This window comes from Camelus dromedarius, chromosome 29 (genome assembly GCF_036321535.1).
Source record: "Camelus dromedarius isolate mCamDro1 chromosome 29, mCamDro1.pat, whole genome shotgun sequence".
In the NCBI taxonomy this organism is placed as follows: Eukaryota; Metazoa; Chordata; class Mammalia; order Artiodactyla; family Camelidae; genus Camelus; species Camelus dromedarius.
The window spans coordinates 12,705,021-12,725,838 of record NC_087464.1 but is presented as its reverse complement, the minus strand read 5'-3'; the positions used below and the strand labels follow the sequence as shown (position 1 = coordinate 12,725,838).

At 39.1% G+C, this 20,818-nt stretch overlaps 1 long non-coding RNA gene across 4 annotated transcripts; it reads right to left on the bottom strand.

Moving 5' to 3' along the window:
- Positions 1–703: 703 nt before the first annotated feature.
- On the bottom strand, positions 704–20,817 carry LOC135319558 (uncharacterized). Of its 4 annotated transcripts, none has more exons than XR_010378261.1 (3): positions 20,584–20,817; positions 4,761–4,969; positions 704–2,675 (listed from the first exon to the last, which is right to left on the bottom strand). It is a non-coding gene; the product is annotated as an uncharacterized LOC135319558 (long non-coding RNA). The 4 variants fall into 4 exon arrangements; XR_010378260.1 differs by having other exon boundaries at positions 4,761–4,955; positions 20,584–20,815; XR_010378262.1 differs by lacking the exon at positions 20,584–20,817 and adding an exon at positions 15,578–15,700.
- Position 20,818: the final 1 nt, after the last annotated feature.

The window sequence follows — 20,818 nt, the reverse complement described above, 5'->3', positions numbered from 1 at the left end:
AGACCGGCAGCTGTTATAAATGTGTGGGTCAAATAGAAGCGCTTAGGAATAGAGAAGTAAAGACTCCTGTCTTACACTGTTCACTGAGAGAATGTCTTAAGAGGCTGATTTGGGAGCTGCTTGCCTAACAGTGACAAAACAGTGATGTTGGCCTCAGTATCTTAACTAGAAATTAAAAACTGAGAATTTATCTTAAGATTCTTTTTGGCTTAATCACTCTGACTACAGTATTTCCTGCTCTGCTAGAAGGTGAAAAGTTTATGAACAATTCACAGCATCTTTATGTGAAAAAGACAAGTCAAGGATTTCATTTGGCATTAATTCTAAAGAATTAAATAACAACACAACAAACTGCCACTAAGACCTAAGAACATGCATCTAAAACACAGAGCCAACTGGATAGTCAGGGAATCACAGTGTCATGGACTTTATGAGCTGAGGGGAGCTGCCAAGATCACCCAGCACAATGCCCTCATCTCACAAATGGGAAATCCAGAGAAACTGATAGATTGTGGATTGAAAACATTTAACAGGGTGTCTGCTACTTCTTGAGCAAGGAAAACAGTCTCAGGACTCTGGTTAGAGCTAGGTGGAAAAAATCATATAATAACCCCTTTGGTTCCTCCAGAATACAAAGCATTTAACTGAAACAGTAACACTATACTCAACTGTTTTTGTTTTTAAACCCATTTATTGAGTTAATGATTGACATATACAAAGCATCACATATTTAATGTACATATTTCATGATGAGTTCAGGAATAAGTGTGTACTCATGAAATCATTACCACCGTCAACATCATAAGCACGTGCATCTCCTCCCCAAATTCTTTCCATCCCCTATGATGACGGTGATGGCAATGCGTGGAAAGAACACTTAAAATAAGGTCTATCCTCTTAGCAAATTCCAAGTACAACACAGTATTGTTAGCTGTGGGTCTTGTGCTTGCCGTGTCCTGAGGATTTGGTTGTCAGGCTATATGATCTTAATAACTTTAAGCTCCCTTTATTTCCTCATTTGTAAAATGTGGATAAAATTAATGTATATCTCATTTGCCTTTTGCGAGGATTAAATGTGATACTGAATGCAATTTTCTTGGCATAGTGCTAGGTAAATAATAAGTGCTTAAGTCAGCAATATGGCGACTTAGGAGGCACTGGGGTCTGGAACAAAATGCGAGCAGTGTGGTGAGTGGCAGGGGCGAAGTGACATTCACCAGGGGTTAACAAGGACTTACACAGTAGGAGGCATTCTGGGCAAGCATTCAGTGTCAGGGCATTCCCAGTAAGTGCAACGCACATGTGTGAGAAGTCAAAGATCTCTGGCACTAGGCCAGATCTGGGAGAGGTCCTCTCCACGGCACATGGCTGGCGGCACATACAGGGGAGGCAGCAAGGTGGTTTGGCTTTCAGCTCTTTTCAAGACAGTGATTCAGGCACAAACAGCAATGTAGGAGTTCGTTACAGCATCAAGGTCCAAAGTGGGAGGGTTTAATCTTGTGTGGTTGTGGTGGAAATCCAATAATTAGAGCTGGTGCATTAGTCCATAATGATCAGTGCTTCCAAAATCCTATGGTCAACAGGACTGGTTTCAATACATTGAGGGTAGAAGAGGGTGTGGGAGTGGGAAGTAGGAAAGTAACAGGAGAGGCTGAGCTCACATCCTGGGATCAATTGCCCAGTTATGGGGAAAGGAAGACAAGCTGAGAAGGAACAGACAGGTTCTTTATCTCAAGGTAAAGAAACCCCAGCATTCTTAACACATCATAGGAACTAAGTGTTGGGATCATTCACTCTTCTTGCAGGGCAGCAACTCCGAATTATAGAACACTAACCCTGAGATAGACCCCGGAGGTCCTATGATGTAGCCCTTGCCTCTTTTTAATCAGTGTCTCCCAGAGATTTCTCCCTAAGCTACCAGTTTTAGCATCATTAAAATAGAAAATCTGCTGTCTTTAATCGAGTCTCCTAAATCAGACTCTCTGAATGCACAGGGGTGGGGAGGTTAGAAATTTGCACAGGGTGGTTAGGAACCTTTAGTTTTGTGGTTCTTAACCTGGACTGCCCATTATAATCACCTAAGGATGATGTTAAAACTGTGGCCCAATTGAACTCGAATTTCTGGGGGAGGGTCAATGCACTGGTATTCTAACACTCATTCTGTGTTGAGAACTGCGGGCATAGAGGTTGGTAAAGTGACTTTCAAAAGGGCACTCAACTGAATAGTGGTAGAGTTGGAACTAGAATGCAGTCTTTCCTAAAAAGTAAAACAAGGTCTGACCGGTCTCCAAAACGGAATGAACAAGTATCAAAATCAGAGGAATGGAAATGATGACTTGAGAAAAATGGTAGTAGGTCTAGCGTAAGGACTGGTTGGGGCATGTTGACTGCCTTTATGATCTAGCCATAACCTGGCATGCCGTGGGCTGGCTGTGTTTAATCAGGGGTGTACTGATAGAAATTGAGCCCCTGAGCATGCACTTTTCAATGAAATTGCTGCAAAAAAGCTACAGTTAAAACAATCCTTATCATTACCCAATTAGTAGCCAATGCACTGTCTTGCTGTTAACAAATCCTGAAGCCCCAGGTAACCATCCAAATCGATGAGCAGGTATATATGAAGCTGGTTGCGGAGCTGAGGTGGAGAACTGAAAAGAACAGTTCTCACTGGACTCCTGAGGAAAGAGAATGAATTAAATGTGTATTGTATCCTCCTTTTTCTGAGAGCGTGATTCTGTGTTAGGAAGGTAGATCCATCTCAACTTCAACCTTCACTAATCTCTGAATGCCTTAGCTCCAGAAGCTAAATTCCTAGCTGGCAACGGGTGAAGAATTTAACCTGGTGCACAATCTGGGGGTGATGTGTATTGCACTTACCTTGAAAGTATTTGTCTATACAAAGATGCGTACGGTAATGTTCATAGCCACTTTATTTGTAACAGCCACAAACTGGAAAATAACCCAGTGCCCATCAAAAATGAATAGATAAACAAATTGTGGTCTATCTGAACAATGAAACACCATTCAGTAATAAAAAGGAAATAAACTATGGAGACACACAACAACATGGATGAATCGCAAAGTAATTCTGCTGAGTGAAGAGAGGCAGACAAAAAAGAGTACATATTATGTGATTCCATTCATAGAAAATTCTAGAAAATACAAACAAATCTATAGTGATAGCAGATCCGTGGTTGCATGAGGATTAGGGACAGCAGGAAGAGGTGGGAGGAAGCGGTCACAAAGGGGCAGGAGGAAACTTTGGTGGATACTGAACTTTTTAATTATCTTGATATTAGTGATAGTTTTGTGTGCATCAAAACTTATCGATTGCACACTTTACATATGTGCAGGTTATTGCATGTTAAGTATATCACAATCATATCATTTTAAAAACAATTACATAATAAACTTTCTCCTTAAGTTGCTCATTGCATAGCAGTAGATAGACAGACAGGCATCATTACCATGCACCTGTCCAGTGCAGTTACGGAGGGCTTTGGCAATATGCAGAGGCAAACCAATCCAGCAATGCCTTCTGTCTGGAGGATTCAGGGAAGGCTCTAAAGAGGCACCGTTGGTGAAGCGTAGGGGCTTTAAAATGATCAGTTTCAGACAGGACTGGAGATATACTTAGAAGCCAGTTAGTCAAGGGCTTGTCTGTCACATTAGGAAGATGTAGGCCAAGGAGAGAAGCAGGGCCAATGAATACATTAACAATATTAGTCACAATTTTTTGGTGGGGGCCTGATTTTCTCAGTAAGATTTATGATTCACAATGCTAGTCATTTAAAGATCAGTGGGCCTTGATTGAATGAGTAGCCTCATTCTTTTGCCCTTTACTCTCCCGTTATCCACTGCATGTCCTAAAAAACATATGCTAACATGAGTGTGTTGGTTCCAGCTCTAATAAGGCTGGAGCGTTCACTCTTAACAATTTGTCTTTGTCCTTTTGCATCCTCTTTCTTTCCACTTACTTTCTTTGAATGTACTGAAAAACACAGTTTTTTCCTGCTTAGCGAGATACATGAAATTTTTCTCTTAAACTTGGGCTAGTGTAACATGATCAATTTGTTAAAGATCTAGGGAAGGGACTTTTGTGGCAAACTTCTCAAATCTTTATGGTGACTATTCTGTCTAATTTGCCTTCAGATGACTTTTGGGCGGGATGAATGGAAAAAGGAGAGAACATAGCAAGACGAAAAGCAGGGGAGGAGGGAGGAGCAGAATGAGGATTATGTGAAACCCCACCATTAAGTGCTTGGTAAATAATGCAAAAAAATTGCTATCAAAGCCTTTTCTTGAGTATTTATTGAAATCTATATTTTAATGCATTTGTCCTGGTTTTGTAATTGCAAAGGAGCCAGAAGAAGATTTACCCTTTTTGGTTCCCATTCTGTATTATTCTCTCCAGAGTACAAATAAATCAAATATATGGATTTTATTTTTTAAAGCCTCAGAAAGAAAATAAAATTGTTGGTATCGCATAAAAAAACAGGCTCTGACTTAATGACTTAAAATAGCTAACATTTTCTAGTCCCTTTTTTGCTTTATTTATCTCCTTTGTATTTAGCCTCCACAGAAACATACCAAGTCGTTTTTGTTAGACCTATTTAGAGATGAAGGAAATGGAGGGGTAGAGATTACCTAGATTGCTCAAAGTCAGGTAGTTAATACAGGTTTCCCCTGCTGTCTGAAGGTAGAGCGTTTCTAAGAAACCTTTCATAAGCTGAAATGGCGAGGAGTGAAGAAGCAATTACCTTGGAGCACATCTTGCTAACGGATGCACAAAATAACTCGAGATGACACACAGATGCTCACAGACGCAGTTCAAAGTTGTGGCGGCTTGATGCTGAGATGCTGGATGCAGTTCCCTGGGAAGGAACTGGCGGCGCCATTCTCGGTGCTCTGGGTGCGAACTGAGCTGCAGCTACGACGCAAAACTGCATCCACACCTACAAAACACACGCTGAACCCATGTTCGTTTTTTTTTTTTTTCGCTTCCTTTCATAAAAGGGCAAATTCTCTTCAGATTTCTTTCCATTGGTGAAAACAGGTACTATTGTAGGTCTTTTGTAAAAGTGAACTGATGTAAAGTGAACTTTTGAAACGGGACGGGGTGGGCACCTGTAATTACGATCTGCTGGCTTAGCTGACTCGAACCTACGTCTGTCGTATCCAAAGCCCATGCTCTTTCTATCGCTCTGTATTTCCTCAAGCAGGTTTTATATATTAAAGAGATATTTAAGCATAGGTGGTACGGCACTGTCACATAGTAAGCACTCAAAGAGTCTGTTTGTGGATAGAAAATTGATCTAATTCTCGGAGTATATTTTCTAACTCCTAAGTTCTTTCTTCCTACATTGAGTCAATCTTTAGAAATGAGATCTGAAGGGGAAATTTAAGGGATTTATCTTGCCTCCTCCCTTTCCTGGAAAGAGTCTGTTTGAAATAGTTTTGCTATTACTTTCAGCAGAAAACTAAAACTAATTAATGAACCAAATTAACGTTATAGAATTTAAAAGTATACCTAGAATGAAAAATTAGATTAAAATTAATAATATGACATTAATAAAATTTTACGCTATCAATATTTACTTTAAATGTAAATGGATTAATTTCTATGATTAAAATAATAAAAATTATTTTGATTTTTCATTTAACCAAAAGACATAGAATGGCTGAATGAATTAATAGACAAGACCAAACTATATGCTGCCTATAAGAGACTCACCTCAGCTTTAAAGACACACATAGCATTAAAGTGAAGGGATGGAAAAAGATATTAAATGCAAACGGAAACCAAACAAAAGCAGTGACATACTTATACAGAGAAAATAGATTTTAAGTCAAAGACTGTAATAAAAGACAAAGAAGGTCATTATATAGTGAAAAGGGATCAATTCATCAAAAAGATGTAACAATTGTAATATGACAGGCCCAAAGCTAGCATTTTCTCAATGGTGAAAGATTAAAAGCTTTTCCTCTAAGATCAGGAACAAAGCAGAGATGCTCACTCATAATATTTCTGTTCAACACAGTACTGGAAGTCCTAGCCAGGGTTATTAGGCAAGGGAAGAAGGCACTGAAATCAGAGAGGAAGAAGCAAAATTGTCTCAGTTTGCAGACAATAAGATCTTATTTATGGAAAACCCTGAAGACTCCACTAAAAACCTTTTAGAACTAATCAACAAATTCAGCTATAGCTGCAGGATACAAAATCAATATACAGAAAGCAGCTGTGTTTTACACACTAACAATGAACTATCTGAAAATAAAAGGAAGAAAACAGTCCTATTTACAATAGCATTAAAAACAAAACAAAACAAAACAAAAGCTAGGAATAAACTTACCTGTGATAAAAATGAGTGCACTGACAATTATGATATTAATAAAAGAAGCCAAAGAAGACACAAATAAATGGAAAGATATCCTGTGTTTGTGAATCAGAGGAATTAATATTGTTAAAATGCCCATACTACCCACAGTGATTGCTGATTCAATGCAGTCTCTATTAAAGTTCCAATAGCTTTTTTTTTTTTTTTTTTGACAGAAATATAAAAATCTGTCTTCAAGTTCACGGCCCTCTCACTGATTTTTATGGTGTCATACCTACATTCTTCCTAGTGGCTGGTCTCCTTCTGTGGTTTCTAATGTTTCATTATGACTCACTTTCAGTGGGGATTGTTAACTCTGTTGTAATTGAATCTAATCTTATTTGAGGAAATGTTGCTGAAAAGTGGTTCTGCATTTGCATGTGCCAGGTACTCTTCCCATTACATCATCAGTTTAATTTTGAGCTCTCAGCGCTGGTATTCAAAACTAGAGAAACTCAAATCCTTGGAAATGCAGAAAAATTCCCCTTAGAGTCTGTCCTAGAAGAGAGTTAGGCCTAGGGAGGAAGGGCAGATGGGTCACTTTGAAAGGATGCGGAGATCCATGAGATGCCACTTCTAGTTCTTTTGCATAGAGAACTGAGCAGATTAGCATCCAGCATATTAAATTCTGAAAAATCTGAAAGGAAGACAGTCTCATCCTTGCCAAAGTGAATCTTCGTTTCCAATACTGACAAGTAGCAGCTTGTACTCCAAAACACATAGAGCTGGAAAATCCATGCTCTGTTCTTAACCCTACCCAAATGTTCAAGCTGCTCTTCCTTTCATTGAAAATTGAATGCACAAGACATTCTTAAATAAGTCTAGCATCTTAGAATTACAAGTTCCAATTTCCTTCTGCAACTCATGTTGGCCTCCTGAAGGTCCATTTGGCTTCTTGGCAGTACCTCTAAGGTAGGATTAGGTGCAGCTATCTTGTGGCTCCCATAGCAAGGGACTGATGTAAAAGTTTAAAACTATGTTTTATCGATCTTCGCTTGATATTAAGAATGATAACAATAATTAACATTTTTTTAAGACTTCACATGGGCCGGTCACTATGTAACTGCTTTATATTAATTATGTCATTTAATCATTTATTTATAATGCATAATAATCATCTATCATTCATATTATAAATAATCGCACCATCATGCATAATATGTAATAACCACATGTATCACACAAGTAACGTAAACTTCGTACCTTGTGTTTGCATAGTATCTTGCAGCTTATAAGGTGCTTGTATGTTTTGAATTTTTGGTACAACTATAGGGAGTCGTAGAAGAATTACTAATATTCTGCATGATCAACAGCTGAGAGAAATATCTAATATGATGAATGACAGAATCACATTCAGACCATATTGCTAAGCAGAATGATGAGCAGGAAAATGAACAATTAGGAGTAAAAACTACACCAAAGTAAAATCTTATACTTAGGAGGGGAAAATTTCAAAATTCTTCATAATGCATTTATTCAAACCATTGTCAAGCACCTCTTTATGTTGCAGACACTCTCGTGGGCTTTGGGGGTACAGGGGTAAACAAGATGAAAAAGAAAACGTGTGGGTAAGATAGACTGTAAACAAATAAATGTGAACTCTAGTTTCCGGCAGTGATACACATCGCTGCATTAAAACAGCTGAAGCCTTAACCCCCAGTGGGGCTGTATTTGGAGACGGGGCCTTTAAGGAGGTAACCGAGGTTAAATGAGGTCATAAGGGTGAGGTCCTAATCTAATAGGATTAGGATTCTTATAACAAGAGGGAGAGAGAGTGCTTACTTTCTCTTTTCACACACACAAGTGAGGACCCAGCAGGGAAGCCACTGTCTGAAACCAGGAGGAGGGTCCTCACCGGAAACGGAATTGGCTGGCATCTTAATCTTGGACTTCCAGCCTTCAGTACGGTGAGAAAATGAATTTCTGTTGTTTAAGCCAGCTAGTCTGCGGTATTTGACTACGGCAGCCCAAGGAGACTGATACAAAAGCCTTATGTGAAAAGCATCGGGGAAGGTTTTTTCATTCGTTTCGTTTTGTTTTGTTGGCCCGCATTCAGTGCATGGGTCTGCCCTGCTGGTCTTTGTCCCCCTCCAGGGAGAGGACACGCTGAACAGGTCAAACCTCAACTGCAGACTGTGCCTCTGTGATGCTGCACTTCAAGACAATGGATACCTGGCAATATAACCATTCCAGCAGAGGAGAGGGTTCTAGAAATCACACAGGAAAAGCTTGAGGAGCCAAGGATGTCCAAAATGGAGAAAATGAAGCTGGGAGTAGACAGAAAAGCTCACCTCCAGGATTGAAAAGGTAGCACCAACATCAAGGAGAGGAATTTTTAGGCAATCAGATTTGCCCTAAACATGAAAGCTCCCTCTTGCACACTTACTTAAAACCAAAAAATTTTACCTACCTAGGAAGGAAATAACCTCCCTACCTCTTGCAGTGACCATCGCAGGATAGAAAAAATATTTGTAAATATTTTATACAAATATACAAATATACAAAAAATTTTGTAAGGTTCCCAGTTCAGTGGATTTTTTTTTCTTCCTTTGAGGGGACAGCTGTCCTTTGACACATGTGCATGGCCAGACATAAATCAGAAAAACAGACTGTTTCACGAGACTGGACACTGAGGTGTATAGCTACACAGGGATAACGATACATGTCTGAACATGTGCGTGAACTCCAAGTGCACTGCCAGGCTTCATGTCTGCGGCATCCTTTATTCAGCTGAGCAGTTTCTGATTTGGAAAGTTTGCCCCCAGGCAAACAAATATTCACATTATGGACTTTGATGTTACCCTTCATATTTGTGAAGTAATGAGTCTATTCCTTTTTCAATATTGAAATCATTTTAGGAACAGAATATAAACAAATGAACTTCCATAAGCAAAATAACATTCTTTTTATGATTATAAATGTAATGCATAATCATTGGTAGAAAGTACAGGGAAGCACATAGAATAAAAACAGTCACCCAGATTCCATCTCTAAGAGAGAATCATGGTTAAGATTTTAGTGTATTTAATGACAGTCTTTTTTTTTTTAAACTATGTATAGCCATATGTGGATTATATACATACACATATTCCTTTTTTAAATTAAAATTGGACATGTACTTTTCACAATGTATAACACATTTTGAGCAATGCCCTGTATCATCAAAGAATTTGAAAAAATGATTTTTAAAATAGCTGTGCCATATTCCATGCATGAATTTACCACAATCACAATAAATTTCAACATTTGCCCGTTGACTATTTACAGTGTTGCCAACATTTCACTCTTGTAATTACCACTATGACCAACACCCTTGTACAAATATCTTTGTATACATCTTTTATTATTTTCTTAAGATAATTGCAAAGCATGGAATTAAAGTGTCAGTGCATTTAATCTGTAAACCTCTTGGTAGGAATTGTGCCAAATTACCCTCCAGAAAGATTGTAACAGTTTACATTCCCATAATTGGTACATAAGTGCCAATTTCCAGTATTTCCATCAATTCTAATAGGTTTTTAAAAATTAATTTTGTCACTTTTGATAAGTCAAGGTGGACTTTCAGTTTTATTATAATTTCTTTCATCAGCAAAATTTAGTTTTCCTTCTATGGGGCTCTGTGACGTATTAAATTTTTTTCTGTTAAGTTTGTTCATGTTCTTTGTTAGTTTTTCTATTGGCATTTATCTTTGTCTTGTTAAGTTGTAAGGATACTTCATAATGTAAATAAATAGACACTTTGTAATGTATTTTTTGAGTTTATCATTTTCTTTCATTTTTTCAACATTATTGACTTGAAGAAGGATTTCCAGAAACTATTTGGTTAAAACCATGCATCTTTTCTTTTGTAATTATTTTCCTATTTAGTTTATTCTTCAGAAGTTTTTTTTCAACCTAAAGTTAGATAAATATTGATGTATTTTATTCTACTTATATAGCATTTTAAACCTTTTCCTCCATTGTGTCTTTTAAATATACTCTGAGGTATGAATCTAACTTATTATTTCCCACATAGTTAATTTAACTAGTTTCCCCACACTATTTACTAAATAGTCCTTTCTCGTCAACTGCCTAAGATACCACCAAAAGTGTATCAATTCATCCATTATAACTATATTTTTGTAATTATTTGAGTTTTACAGTAAGTTTTATCAATTAATCTTTTGAATGATATTTGTACAAGATTGGCAAAATGTTGATTGTTTTTGAAGCGGAGTAATGGGCACTTGAAGGTCCTCTTACTTTTCCTTTCTATTTAAAAATGTTTCTAGTAAAATGATACTATTACAGTTATAGCTGCAGGAAGTCTAAGCCTTCATACTAGAACTCCTATAGCTTCCTCAAATCCAATATTCAGTTCAGTATCACCAAAGCCTAACACAGCCATTAAAATATCATTGCCACCCCTTCAGATCAGGCAGCTCTTGTCTTCCCCAGACCTCTTGCCTATGCGCTCACGTCTCCAGCTGCCCTCACGCCCGATCTTTCTGCCATGCCCTCCTCTCTGCCCCAGGCTCCTTTCCCGCCGAGCCCAACCGTGCACCCTGGAATCTGGCCTTAGCAACTGGTCACCGGTTACCCTCCTCTGAGCTCACTCTGCTGCTTCTCACCTTGGTTCATTTGCACCCTTCTCTCTCCATTTAAAAAGTGTCTGACTTCCTTGTCTACCAGGCAAACTGGTGTGGCCCCTTCAATACTCAAAGGAGGCAGCAGCCTTAGGAAGCCTTCCTTAGGTCTGCACAACACCCCCAGCCTCAGAAAGCTGCATGCCGTCTCCTTGGGGTTCCCAGCACTGAACAGACTGCAGTGTATTTGTTTATGCAGCTAGTCTTAAAGGCATCCAAGAGTCATAGTTACTTACATAACCTCAGTGCCTAGCAAGGGTCAATGAATAGCTCATATGCAAACAAAAGGAAAATCTGCCTTCTAAACCCACATGAAAGAAACAATTATCCTAAATTGGAATTTAATTGTGGTAATTTTTCTGTCTCTCATTTCCTAAGTGTAGTTGCCCCTCCAGGTTTTGTCCTAATGAGATGCAGATTTACCATGAAACTAACAGAGCTTAATTTTTAGGGCCCCTCATAAGACACTCTCTTTTCCAGACACTAGGAGGGGCCTGGAAGCATGCTCACACTGGGCACAGAATATTGTAATATGTGCCAAATGCAGATCTCTTCCCCTCCATTTCCTCACTTGTTGGATGGTGGTAGAGTGAGCATGGGCACTTCTGGGATTCAGCTAAGGAAAATAGAGTTGAGTTAGAAATAGGGTAATTTGAATGTAATCCAGTCTATTCATATGGTTTACAGTCAGTTCTGTGTGCAGTTAAGCAATGATTGGCCAACCTGGTATGGGAAAGGCAACCCCTTCTGCCCACTCTGACTCATCTTATGCCACAAAATTGCAGGACCACACATTCTACGATGATGCGAATGTGTCCCAAGGCCCCTGATATCATAAATGTATGGTTACGGAAGAAGAAGCAGAGTTTGTAATTTAATATCAAAAGCTCACCTGTGAAAAACCCTTCTAACCATTAGATATGCGCAACATTAGTCAAACAGATATTCTTGCTATCAGAGGTATGCTTAAAATATAATATACACTATCATACTATTTTTTTTTCTTGAGAATTGAGGAAAAGAGAATTTCCCAGAATTCCTGTATTTGTAGGGCATACCCCCAGAGTGGTACTGCCACTAGTGGTGACCCCTGTGGGAAAAGTTGTGGCTTTGTGCGTGTCAATGTCTGAACTTGACCTTTCCAGAACCATGACTAGTGATGAAGCTGAGGGAAACCCTTCTAAACTATCAATAGCTAAACAAGTTTTCACCAGCCATGCTACAAAACTGAATTATCTTTCTATTCTATCAACAGAACATGATTATTATTACAAAACTGTGGTCCCATGAAAAGGTAAGCTAAGAGTGTGTAGCCAAAATTACAGGAGAAAGATATTACAGAAAGATATATCAGAAGAATTCATCCCAAAAATGTTATGCTTTTTTTTTTTTTTGGTATTTTCTTTTTCTACAAAATGGTCTCCTAAAATGTAAAGTCCCATGAGCCGTGAATCCATCTCTAGTCCTTCCCTTCTGATTTCTTCAACACTTTGTGTCTCTCCCATTGTAACACCTTCCTCATGATTCTGAAGCCTGCTCTTTTTCAGACCATTCTTTTTCGGCTTACGGGTACCAGTGGGATATCGCCTCCTGGTCATCTTCTCTCCAGTCAACTTCTCGCTTCCTTGGCTTATTAAAGACTGTAGCTTCCCAGTTTACTTTTTTAGCATCACCACTCCCCTCTCTTTCCTCAACTTCTTTTACTGCATGGCTCTTATCTAACTCATCACATCCTCTTAAATATTCTTCCCAATGTTTCTTCCACGTAACTACTTTTACATTCCTGTTGTCACCTCTGAAGTTAAAATCTCTATGGCCTTGTATGTAACTATCATAGCAGCTTCCTAAATTGGATCCCTGCCTCCTATCTTCCTGTGAATTTTATTAGGTTTTACATTGTTTATACAACTGATGCACTAAATTGTTGGGATTGAGAAAGGCCTGTTTCCTCCTATCCATTCAAATCTACTCTACAGGGTTAATTTTCCTCCACCCTTTAGGTGAAATCTCAGGAAGATCTCACAACGTATTGCCATGTACTTAGATAATTAAAAAACAAAACCTCCTGGTCACTTTTGTCACAATTGGTCTTGGTTCTGTAATTAATATTCAGTCTAATAACTGGAGCATCAATTTCATTTATATATACGGAGAGAGAGAGATCCTGTGACTGGAGGTTAGCAAATTCAAAATCTGTGGCTCAGGTCAGTAGGATGAAGACCCAGGGAGAAGTCAGTGTTGCAGCTAGAATCTGAGGGCAGTCTTGAGGTCAGATTCTCTCTCTCTTGAGGGACTTCAGTCTTATTCTCTTAAGGTCTTCAACTGATGGAATGAGACCCACCCACACTATGGAGTGTAATCTGCTTTACTGAAAGTCTACTGATTTAAATGTTAATCTCCTCTGAAAAATACCTTCACAGCAACATTTAGAACTGGTGTCTGACCAAGTATCTGGGTACTATGACCCAACCAAGTTGACACATGAAGTTAACCATCACAATAACAGAAACTTCCCTCTCTCCAAAAACCTGCAGGCTGTTCGCCTGCATTCGGAAGAGGTTGAGCTGTTGAACCTTCTCCCTGACACCCCAGGCTTCCGCTGACTTAGTATGAGGAAGGAGGGGAGACAAGGGGCAAAACTGCTTTCTTGACTAACATTTCCGGACTTGGCATGTGGTTAAAACTGGCTGCTGATTTCTTGTGATCTTTCGAGAAGATGATGGTGTCTTACATGTAATTCCCTGATGTAGCCCCCAGCTCCTGAGCTTCCAGTCATGATGGGTCATGATTCCTTCCTCGGCCCCTGAGCATCTGAGTTCAGGGAGCTGTTTCTATGCTGAAGTCAGCTTTCTTGTGTGGGATTAAGAGGACCCAGCCAGATGTCTCTCTCTGTGGCCCACATCTAGCCCACAGGCAGCACACACATCATTGTCCCAACAACCTCAGCTGACAGCTATCTTCTAAAAATAATCTTCTTCTCCCTCCTGACCCCATTATGACCACAGGGGTGGGGCACTGAGTTACAAACTTAGTTTTGGCCATTATCTTTGTAAGTCAAAGTGGTGCTTTCAGTAGAATAGTGGTTGCCAGGGGCTGAGGGGGTGGGGGAAATGGGGAGATGTTGGTCAGAGGGTACAAACTTCCAGTTACAAGATAAATAAGTTCTGGGGATCTAAAGTACAGCATCATGACTATAGTCAGCAATACTGTGTAATATACTTGAAAATTGTGAAGAGGGTAGATCTTAAATGTTCTCACCACACACACACACACACACACACACACACACACACACAAAAATGATAATTACATAAGGTGATGAAAGTGTTAAGTAACCTTATTATTGTAACCATTTTGCAGTATATACATGTGTTAAACCATCATGCTGTATACTTTAAATGTACACTATGTTATATGTCAATTATATCTCAGTGAAGCTGGAAGAAAAGGCATAGAGATTAAAAAAAGAAGTGCTCTTACACCTCACTTTGGATTATGGCATCTAATATCAGACCTCATGCCGCCAGTACAGAAAACAGTATGGAGATTCCTCAAAAGACTGAAAATAAACTTACCCTATGATCCAGCAGTCCTACTCCTGGCCACGTATCCAGAGGGAACTTCAATTCAAAAAAAACACAGGCACCCCAATGTCCAAAGCAGCACTATATACAATACCCAAGACATGGAAACAACCTAAATGTCTATCAACGAATGACTGGATAAAGAAGCTGTGGTATATTGATACAATGGAATATTACTCAGCCATAAAAAATAATAAAATAATGCCATTTGCAGCAATATGGATGGACCTGGAGATTGTCATTCTAAGTGAAGTAAGCCAGAAAGAGAAAGAAAAATACTATATAATATCACTTATGTGTAGAATCTAAAAAAAAAAAAAAGACAAATGAACTTATTTACAAAACAGAAATAGACTCACAGACATAGAAAACAAACTTATGGTTATGGGGAGAGGGGGGAAGGGGGTGGGAAGGGATAAATTGGGAAGTTGAGATTTGCAGATACTAACTATTATATATAAAATAGATGAACAACAAGTTTGTACTGTAGAGCACAGGGAACTATATTCAATATCTTGTAGTAACCTATAATGAAAAAGAATATGAAAACAAATATATATATATATATATATATATATGACTAGAGAATTATGCTGTACACCAGAAATTGACACATTGTAAACTGACTATACTTCAATCAAAAAAAATTATAAATAATATCAGACCTCAGCTGAAACAGAGACTCTAACCCTTGCTATATTTTTAAAGGCTTATAAGTATTTGGTTCATTTCACTCCCCTGCTCAAAATCCTTCAGAGGCTCCCCACTGCTGACAGAGCTGTCTCAGTTCCCTCACCTAATCGGAAATGGCTTCTAGGCATCCTCTCTCTAGTCACTTCCCTCAGACACCAGTTCTTCTCCAGTCATTCCTTCCGTTTCTACAATTCCTCCACTCTACTCATGAAAACCCTTCCCTGCAAGATGCCACCCAAGTCCCACTTCTGCTATATCCCAGAACACTGTAGATGGGGGCGATTGGGTGTATATTTACCTTTTAAGCATTTGTTCTCATTATTGTTAATCTTGCAGAGAGAGGACCTGGTTCTGTGCCTACCAGGGTTGTGACTTGGGGCAATAACTTGATGTCTCTGGACTTGGACTCCTCTCATCTGCATGAAGATGGAGATGAGGCTATCTGAATAATGCCACATGGTCATTGTGAAGATTAAATAAGCGAGTACATGCAAAGCCGGCAGCACATTTCCTGGCCTTGTGTGGCTACTGACTGCTTCTGGGGCTTCTCTTCTTATCAAGCGTTTGCATGTGGGAAAGCAAGTGGGGGGGCCCGTTTTTCCCATCCTTGCTGCAGCGAGATGGCAATGTTCTTACACATTCAAATGGGGAACAAAAATGTAGAACTGGGCAACTTTCACAGCCCAGCCCATTTTATCAGTAACTTGTGTATTCTAGCACTGTTCTGAGAATTATCTTTCTTTGTGCTTGGGGCCTCTTTCTGAGAAATGCTCTGTGGTGTGTGGTCTGAGGTCCCTGAAGCAGAGAGGAGCTATGGACAGTGACAGGGCCAGCTGCATCTTGTGACACAGGGTGGTTGCAGTAATGGAAGGCTAAGTAAAACCTGTTTGTAGGTTTCCAAGAAAAGTCCGTTCCTTCCTGTTTTGCCTTTCACTCATATTATAGCTCTTTTGCAATGAATATTTTCTGTTCTTTTGAACTAGATGGTAATCTCCCACAGATAGGATCTCTGTGTGTGGTACACCCCCGGCAGCCAACCATAGACTGGATAGTCACTCAGCAACCCAGGACTCTCCCAGTGCCAAGTTTGCGCCTACCCACATGGTAACTGACCATCACTCTTTGACCCAAGAATGAAGGTACATGGCTCATGGTATCTCCATAAGGCAGAACCCTGCATCCTTATCCCTAGGCAGTCAATATGCATCCTTCCCCAAGTCCTATTAATTTTACCTGAATATCTCTCCTGTTTATCTACCTCTCTTTCTATCATCAACACACTAGTTAAGCCACTGCCATCTCTCACCTGGGCTCCTGTGATCACCTCCTAACTGATCTCCTTATAAACGTTCTAGACCCATCTGTATGTTGTCAAACTAATTCCTCAAAAAGTTAAACATAGACTGACTATATGATCCAGAAATTCCACTTCTGAGTACATATCCAAAACAGATGAAAGCAGGAATGAGGCAGGTATTTGTATACCCATGTTCATAGCAGCATGATTCACAAGAGCCAAAAAGTGGAAGCAACCCAAGTATCCACTGATGGAGGAATAGATAAATGATACGTTATATACCTACAGTGGAATATTATTCGGCTTTAAAAGTGAAATTCTGACACACGCTACAAGGATAAGCCTTGAAGACATTACACGAAGTGAAATAAATCAATTGTAAAGAAAAACACAGTATTCCACTTACATGAGGTACCTAGAGTAGTCAAATTCATGGAGACAAAAGCAGAACAATAATTGACTGCAGCTTGGGAAAGAGGAGAATGGGGAGTTATTGTTTAATGGGTATGGAATTTCAGTTTAGGAAGATGAAAAAGTTTTGGAGACAGATGGTGGTGATGTTTGCAAAACAATGTGAATGCACTTAATGCCACTGAACTCCACACACAAAAATGGTAAAAAATTGCCATTTATATATAAAATATAATATATATACATGTGTATATGTATGTATGTGTGTGTGTATATGTATATATATATATATTCCAAAAATTTAAAAAGAACATATAAGGGTTTGTGGGAGAAAACAAATCCAATCATATTATTTAAGAAACCATCAAAGAATTATAAGTGAATTGACCAGGGCTTATGTGATCTGACCTCTGCCCAAGTCTCCAATATCCTCTTCCCCACCATACTCCTCCACCTCTGTGCTCCAGCCACTGACCGCCTTCAATTCCTCAAGGAGCCTTCCTCCCTCCTACCTTAAGTCTTCCCTCTGCTTGAAATGCTCTTCACCTAGACATATTGACTTCTTGATAAAATACTAATGGCCTGTTGCTATACAAAACTGTGACTGTGGAAAAGTCGATAACTTTGTTTCCTTGAAAAGTTTGGTCTATCAAGATATGGAGCATGTTACTGCGTCTCCTATGGGAAAGCAACTTCTAAGGTTAGACTTCTAGCTCATGATGTCTCTAGCCTCCATGCCCAACCCCCCCCCATCTCGCTTTTATGTTTCTGCTGCTTCAGTAAGTACTTCTCAAGAGATATATAATATCCGTATCTAAATATCTGATACTAAAAGATGGCTTTGAATATTTCAGAAAAAAAAAGATAATAACTGATTATCAATCAAAAAGTTGTGACAGTGTTTCCTCTTATGAGCAGTTGATGAAATAAATAAACTGCTACCAAATCTTGCCTTTTGGAAATCTATATAGCTTACGTTTAAAAATTTTTTTAAAATTATCATACAGGAAATTGACCTTTTTTGTATGTTGAATTCTCTGAGTTTCAACACAAGTATAGATTCATGTAACGACCACCACAACCAGAATAGAGAACAGTTAGAGAAGAGAAAAAAAGAAAAAAAAAACCCAGTGTATTGTCTTCAATCGCTCTGGCTCTTTTCTGCTCCCCAGACAAGAAAAGGAGGTCTTCTCTTGATGATCTTTCTGTCCACATCTGATGTGTATTTCTGGGCTTTAGGCTACCTTTGATTCCTGGCTGGATGATATTGGAGGGAAGAAAATGATAAACTCACCACTGGTCAGTGGGAGTTCAAAGTCTGATCTCCTTTCCTGATCCACCTGCTACTACCCAGGGTTAGAATCCTTAGAACCCTCCCCCTTTGCATTCTAGCCAATATTTATAGTTACTTTCAGTGGGAGAGAAGGGTTGGGGTGTTTCACTCCTTCTCTACAACCAGACCATAGCTTACATTTTAAAGATAATTTTTATTAATTAAAAAATTGATATCTATTCATTTTGGATAATATGAGAAATACGCAGATAAGGAAAAAGAAGAAAGTAAAAATGACCTATAATGCTAACATTTCAGTGTAACTTCTATTTACTTGCATTTTAAGCAAAGTTAGATCACGTCATGCACGTGGCTTTTTTTCTTTTCACGTAATGTGCCATAAACCTATTTCCATAGTAATATACATTCTTCTCCAAAATCACTTTTTAAGATTCATGGCAAGCATTCCTTCGGGTGTGCCCTAATATTTTTAAATCAACTTCTTATCATTCGACATTCCATTTACACGGCTTTTATATTGGTTGCAGCCAATGGCTAAGTAGCTGGAGAAACTGCAACAGAAGCTAAATTCTCCTAAATCCTCTTTAGTTCCCATTTGAATTTTTGAAACAAAAACATGCTATTTTACAACTCTGCTCCCCCCCACCTCCAATTAGCCAAATCTATGCTCCAGAAAGAGGACCACACTTTAAATGCAATGGCCAGGATTCTTAGAGAACAGAGTAAGGAGCCATGCTGCAAAAATAGCACCCCACATCTAAGCACAGAGGGAACCCCATCTGGGGTTAGATGCCTGCAAGAGCAGCCAACAGTGTAGTGTCCTTAAAAATAAGTGCATCACCGTTATTTTTGTGTGTGTCTGCGCCTCAGCCCCTGCCACCCATGATAAAGCCTGTGCCTGCTCCGCAGTGATAAGACGCGGTGAGGAAGTGCTTGCAGATGGCTGTGGTTTAAAAACAAAACAAAACAAAACCAAACCCAAAGAACTCTTTAAGTCTTCCTTTCACCCTTATTAAAATTTGGACTCTACCTCAAAAACAAATCGTGACCGTTTTGTAAGCCCCCCTCCCAGGCTGCCTGAAGTATAGCTTATTATTTCACTCCGTCTTGATAAATGGGAATATGTATATTAAAACCTTCAGCACACATGTAGGAAGCCCTGGGCCAAGCCTGCCTGTCCTGCTGACTCTATTAGAGAACTGGCTGGCGGTTGGCTACTTACAATGATAATGCAAGGTAAGGTGAAAAAACACGCACCCACACATATGCACACACACAAGTATGTATCTAAATGTGTGTATAGGTATATGTGTGTGTGTGTTCATAGAACAGCAACTTCATCTGTGATATTCCATCAGACCTGCAACTTGAAATTCTCGAAGGTGTTTTAAGGCTTATTGAAAGCCCCATGGATGCATTGTGGAATAATGGATGATATCTTAGGCATAAAACAATGGGGGAAAATAAAGCATTTTATATTAAGAACTGAGGACCTCACAAAAAATGTGAAACACTCTACAAAACAAGTTTCTTCTTCTATAAAACAAATTTCTATAGCAAAAGGAACTATAGTCAATATATTGTAATAGCCTTTAATGGAAAAGAATATGAAAATGAATATATGTATGTATATGCATGACTGGGACATGGTGCTGTACACCAGAAACTGACACGTTGTAACTGACGGTACTTCAATTAAAAAAAAAACACTCTATGAGGTTAATCCATACAAAATCTGACATGTCCTGGAAATAAACAGGCCTGGAGGTGAGGTCTGATAGTAATAAAAATGATTATCATAATACCAGACATTTAAGGAGCATTTACTTTGTGCTCTGTGCTAACCACTTCCTCTTTTATGCCTTTAACAGCTTAAAATAAACCTTATTATTTTTCTAGTAAGGAAACAGAGCTTTGGAAGAATTCAATAACCTGCCCAAACTCCAGTCATTGTTAATTTCTGAGCGCAGGATTTGAACCTGGGTCTCCCTGACCCCAGGGTCTTGTTTTTAACCACCTGTTTCCTTTTCCTTGTCTTCCCTATTCCAAACCCAGAACATCCTCAGCCTCTGTGTTCCTTTGCTCTCATCCCAGTTTTGGTTTCTGGATTCCATTTCAGTTATGCCTTACTTGGGGCAGTGGGGAGATCTTTTACAGACTGACAACTTTTTAAAGAGATCTTTCTGTATTTTTCCTCCTTTTTACTTATAGATATTGAAACAGTTTCAACAAGTAAAGCAACTCTGCCTATGTGATAAGAATAAAGGAAAATTTTTTTCCTGACAATGGTTTACATCTTTACCTCTTCTCTGGGCAATGGAGAGACTCCTGCTTTGGCCCCAGAGCTCCTGTCCATCTGTGTCTGCCTGGAGGGATGGTGAGCCTTGCAGCCTGGTCCTTGGGCTTTGCTTGGGCTTAATCAGAGCAATGGAGAAATAAACACAAAGCTGGAAATGTTAAGGTGGGAGTGGCTTTGGAAGGAACGGAAAATTACTTGTGGGAAAACAAAAAGAATAAATGTGGGAGGAAAGCTGAGG